Genomic DNA, 6,196 nt, shown 5'->3' with positions numbered 1-6,196 from the left:
ATGAATCTCGAACGTAATGTTACACATATTCATAGTGTGAATACCAAAAGATGTAAAGTTGATAATGATAGTCCCACATACTTGTGGCACTGCCGCCTTGGTCACATTGATGTCAAGCGCATGAAGAAGCTCCATGCTGATGGATTTTTAGAGTCTCTCGATTATGAATCATTTGACACATGCGAACCATGCCTCATGGGCAAAATGACCAAGACTCCGTTCTCCGGAACAATGGAGCGAGCAACCAACTTACTGGAAATCATACATACTGATGTGTGTGGTCCAATGAGCATTGAGGCTCGCGGAGGATATCGTTATGTTCTCACTCTCACTGATGACTTAAGTAGATATGGGTATGTCTACTTGATGAAACACAAGTCTGAAACCTTTGAAAAGTTCAAGGAATTTCAGAATGAAGTAGAGAATCAACGTGACCGAAAGATAAAATTCTTATGATCAGATCGTGGAGGAGAATATTTAAGTCACGAATTTGGTACACACTTAAGAAAATGTGGAATCGTTTCACAACTCACACCGCCTTGAACACCTCAGCGTAACGGTGTGTCCGAACGTCGTAATCGCACTCTATTGGATATGGTGCGATCTATGATGTCTCTTACCGATTTACCGCTATCATTTTGGGGATACGCTCTAGAAACAGCTACATTCACTTTAAATAGGGCACCGTCTAAATCCGTTGAGACGACACCGTATGAAATATGGTTTGGGAAGAAACCTAAGCTGTCGTTTCTAAAAGTTTGGGGATGCGATGCTTATGTCAAGAAACTTCACCCTGAAAAGCTCAAACCCAAGTCGGAAAAATGCGTCTTCATAGGATACCCTAAGGAAACCATTGGGTATATGTCGTGGAATTATCACGTCAGATGTCCTTGTGAAAGGACTTAGTCGTGGAGCCATTGCAACGGGTTAGCTTGAAGGGGTTAAACCAGACAAGGGACACGGGAGTTTTATACTAGTTCGGCCCCTTCGAGGAAGGTAAAAGCCTACGTCTAGTTGTGATGGGATTATTGGGATCTCGATAACCAGGGAGCAAAACACGCTATGCCTGGCTCTCGAGTTGTTGTTTCTTGTCCCTGAACCGCCGCCGGGTCGTCCCCTTATATACACGGGTTGACGCCCAGCCAGTTTACAGAGTCCCGAGGCCGACTCATACAAGTGTTCGGCTCGGTCTCTCCTTCCCTTATCTTACAATACAAGCTATATGACTATGGCGGTTTACCACTATGGGCCCTAATCCGCCTTTGGGCTCTGGGCCTCTAAACTTCATAGTAAAGCGCCACCTTCCGGGTCTTCGTGGGCTTCAATACGGTTGAGTGTGAACCGGCCCCCTCCTGGGGCAGTTTATACTCAGTAGTTATATCCCCAACATTAGGCCCCAGATTGATTTGAACCTGTTCATGTTAATCTTTGATACTTAGCAGAATCCTGTGAACGCCTTCCTTCATTTCTCGTAAACCGCCATGATGCCTTCTTTTATAAACTTTGTTAAACCGCCGTGACGTCATCCTCTGGATACAGCAACGGGTTATCATGACATCATTTCTGTAAAATAAATAAATAAAAAGATTCCCTTTATTTAATGCCATCCCGGAACTCGAGGCGACAACCGCGCCACTTGCCGCTTTGGACTCCTCGATTCTCGCGCCTGTCACTTATCTCCCTGCCTCGTTATAAATACACCCGACGGGTAATTTCATTTTCTCCCCTTTCTTCTCTTCTTCTTCCTCGCGACCGGAAGAAACCCCAGCGCCGCCGCCGCCGTCGATCTTCGAATCTGCACCGACCAAGGCCGCTGCATCACCCTGTTCGTTCCAGAGACCCTGCCGCGCTCTTCTGCCGCCGTGTGACCCTGGTAAGTGCGCTTCCCTGTAACCCTAGATCTCCATTAGGGTTTCAAGTTCATCCATGTTCATCGCCGTTCATCGGTTCTTTTGTGTTCCTCCTCCTGGTCTTCCTGTTGAACATACATATGTGTGCCTGATAGTTTTGAACTGTGGCTAGATCCATGTTGTTAGTTCATCATACCGTAGTATCTTACTGTTTCTGAATAGACTCCATCTGGTTCGTCTCTGTTCCTCTTTAGCGCCATTGTAGGGCTCGGGAACATTTTCTTAGATTATCCATGGTAGATCCAAAATTATACTGCCATATTGTGAAACCTGTTTTTGTAACACTTAGCAGAAATTTGAAATTCTGGCCATCCTGCCTATAGGCGGTTTAACTCCTTAAAAATCAATCCGCCATATAACATTAGCCCTCTCTTAAACCGCCAACTAAACTCGCATAGTACCCTTCTCCGGTTTAACACTGAATTAGACGCCTTAAACCGGCACTTTTTATTTTCAGTTCCTCATTCCGGAATGTCGAAGCAATTTTCTGCTTGCAATTGGGTTCCATCCCGGATCACAGAGACACAGATCAATGGTTACGTCATCACTGGCGCTTTAGCTTCAAAGAACATTCTCCACTGGCGAGTTCCGGAATCAGAATGTCCACCTGAACCTCAAGAGGGAGAGGTGATTGTTTTTATGCAACATTTAGACCGGGGATTTAGTCCGCCCGGATCAAAAATTTTCCGGGATGTCCTTGCCAGCTTCCAACTCCATCCGCAAGATATCGGCCCGAACTCTGTATCAAACATATGCAACTTTCAAGTATTCTGCGAAGTTTAACTTCAAGAAGAGCCAACCGTGGAGTTGTTCCGGGATTTTTTTCATCTGAACCACCGCACAGAATTCTCAGATGGCCCCAACACAGAGCTTGGTGGCGTATCAATTCAAAAGAGGAAAGAAGTTGATTTCCCTCATGCCAAACATCATAGCCATCCTAAAGATTGGAACCAGACCTGGTTTTACTGCCGGAATACTGCTCCTGATGGAGAAAATCCCTTGCCGGGCTACCGCCCTCACCGGCTTAGCAACGGCCACCCAATGCCATCGCGTCTAACCGCCGCGGAACGGAAGAATTTCGCTCCTCAACTCGCCAAGCTCCGGGCTCTGATGGCCAACGGTTTAACCGGCATTGATCTTGTCCGCTGCTGGGTTTCATGGGGCATTCTGCCTTTGAGCCGCCGGCCCGGATTGATGCATGAGTATACCGGAAGTGTAAAAGATCCTCAACGGCATCATGAAGTAATAATGACCGAGCTTGAAATCACTGAATGTGTAAAAAGGATGCTTGATGAACCGGTCACTGCATGCAGCCAAACCGGTTTGGCTCCGTTTTGCATCTCCAATAAACCGCCGACGGTAAGTTCATGTACATACTTTACTGATTTCCACATCGACCGTTTACTAACCTTTCCTTGCCTTAATTTCAGGCCAACAGCTCTTTCTGGAAACGTAATAAACCGGCTCGTGCTCCTCGTGTAAAAACCAAGGTCACCAAGAAGGCCGGAAAGAAGAAAGTTGTCGATTCTTCTGAACCGCCGGAGGAAGAAGAATCAGATGCTGAGGTAGAACTTGACTCACTTGGCTCCTTTTTTATACATCTTATTGACAATGATCATCTTCAGGATGATGCTGAAGCCAGCCATGCAGATCATGTTGAGGTAATTCTTCTTCCTTCCGACTCGGACCCTGTGCCGGTTCAAAGAACTCGTCGTACAGTTCGGAAAGTAAAACAATCTCACCCCCTTGCTCATTTGGATCCAAATTTTTCTTTGAAGAAACGGCAAGCAGAAGAACGTCGCACAACCTGGCATAGTGGTCAACAGATCACCTCATCCGGTTTAGCTGATACGCCCCCCGGAAACGCCGTCCAGAGGTGATTTGTTTTCCTGAAAAACAATACCCTTTTAAAGGTTTCTTCCGATGCCCTCTCAATCCGTCTGACCCGAATTACCAGGCTTCTTCTAGCTCGTCTGGCGGTTCATCGACCACCCAATTGCCTCCTCTCAAAGTAGTTGCCGGGTAAGTGTTACCTGATTTATAACTTTATTTTGTCGGTTTGTCATACTCTAACCTTTGGTGTTATAGCGCCAAAGCTCGATTAAGCAAGAAGGCCAAGACCAGCGACCCTACTATTGAAGTTGATCCAGAAAAGACACCCGAGCATCATAACGAAAACCCGGAAGTTGCCATGGACAGCTCCGCTGGGCCGAATCAAGATGGTAATGCTAACCCGCCAGAAGCTGAACCGACTGCAGAGGCTGATACTTTAAATCCTCCTGCTCCCCCGAGCCCGGCAATGGAACAACGGGACTCAATTGCTGATCCGCCAAGTCCAGCTAACAAACCGCCAAGCCCTGTTCAGAACCTTGACTCTTCCAGCCCGACCAAGGATGATGATGTTGTTGTTACAGGCACTGGATACACCGCCCCTGGTAATTCGGTTGCTCTGTCAAAGCATACTGCTAAAGATGAATTTGCTGCCGTGAACAAAGGGAAGGGTAAGACTGATTTGTCTGCTTATACCAGCTCTCTGCTCAAGACCTTCATTCTGGCTTTCTGAACCGGCTGTATACAAGCCGTGATTATGAAGCCGGTTTAGTAAATCTAATGAAGGAACGCTATGAGGTAAACATTGTACTTTAGAATTTCTGCACCTTCATTGCATTGTAGCCCCCAAGGGCCGGTTTGCCTTGAGAAAGTCAGACCGGTACTTTATATTCTTCCTGCTGTACCTTGTGAACTGTTCTTTGTCTTGATCAAATACACATTAACCCCCAAGTGCCATGATTAAAACTTGTATTAATCCTTCGGACTTGAAGTATCCGCATAAAAACGATCCGCATTAGCCCCCAAGTGCTGAGTGTATAACTGGTTATACGCTTAGGACTTTGAAGAAAGATATTAACATGCTCTCTTACTATTGCAGAGTGAAATAAATCAACAAACCTCACAAATTGTTGATCTTCGAGCAAACCTTGAGACCCAACAAGCAGAAACCACCAAGGCCAAGGATGAGCTGAGAACCGCTTTGACCACCATGGAGCAACTTAAAGAATGGTTTAAATCTGAGCAGGCCAACTGGGACAACGAGAAGGCTGGACTGGTGAAACGGACAGAGACTGCTGAATCGGCTCTTAAACCGGTGGCAGAAGAATTATCTGGACTGAAGCACCAAATCAATGCCATGGCCTCTGCCATATTTGGTAAGTAGTGGTTGCAAAAAGTTGTATCCTTTGAAATTTCATTGGTTTAACATGTATTTCTTGAACCGATATAGGAAATCGCATCGCTCACCTGGGTTCTGACATGCGAAAGAAGCTTAAAGCGGCATATACACTGATTGAGCAGCTGTATACCGGCGCTCAACGGGTTATATGCGCAACGTCATATGATAATGTGGCACCAACACTTATCAAAGATACACTGGACCGTCTTTCAATGACACCAGCACAAATAGAAGAGCTAAAGCGATCCGCTGCTCGGGCCAGCGCTTTGCTGGCGCTGACTCGGGCCAAGGCATGGATAGCGGACCTTGACCCGACTGATATATCCAAAGGCTTCCCCAGTGCCCAAGAAAATGGCGAAGAATTTGACAATGACGCCCTGAAACGGGTAACAAGGGAGATGCGTCCTTTGGCGAGTCAACTAGCCGAAGAGGTGAACCTGATAGTTCACCGATCATTCTATGATGCAGACAACAAACGGGTTGAAGCTGTGATTCCTGAAGTGCAGAGCCTCATTCCACCAATCCGTAAGCATACTTACGCTCCTGACGTTGATCCGGCTGAGCTTATAAGTGAAGAGGCTGTCTTTCAGGCCTTAACCCGGATTGACTGGACCACCAATGACTTCCAGTCAGTGGATGAAGAGGAGGTTGAACCGATGCCAGATGATCCATCTACCTCACATCAACCCGGTGACAAAGCTTAATCCGTCCAGGCGGTTGGTACATCACGAACGATCAATGAATATTTCCATATTTTGGGCCTTGGAGTGTCGTGTAATAGGATAGCAAGAAACTTATGCTGATCTGATGCCGGCGTGCAAGAGATATTTTGCATTGATCCACCATATCAATATCAATTTTTGTTCCAAGTATCATAATATGCATTTCCTGTATGCATAAAAAGACAAAGGGTCCTGGCGGTTTACCGCCGGACGGGTCATAATGCCCAAAATATGCCGGATTGATAATCAAATCATAATAATATGAAATTATACATACTGGTAGTACAAGATCCCTGGCTAGTTGACGAGCCAACTTGAATTGCGATAAGGGTGAA

This window comes from Triticum aestivum, chromosome 1B (assembly GCF_018294505.1).
Source record: "Triticum aestivum cultivar Chinese Spring chromosome 1B, IWGSC CS RefSeq v2.1, whole genome shotgun sequence".
Taxonomy (NCBI): Eukaryota; Viridiplantae; Streptophyta; class Magnoliopsida; order Poales; family Poaceae; genus Triticum; species Triticum aestivum.
Note: the sequence above shows the minus strand (reverse complement) of the source record.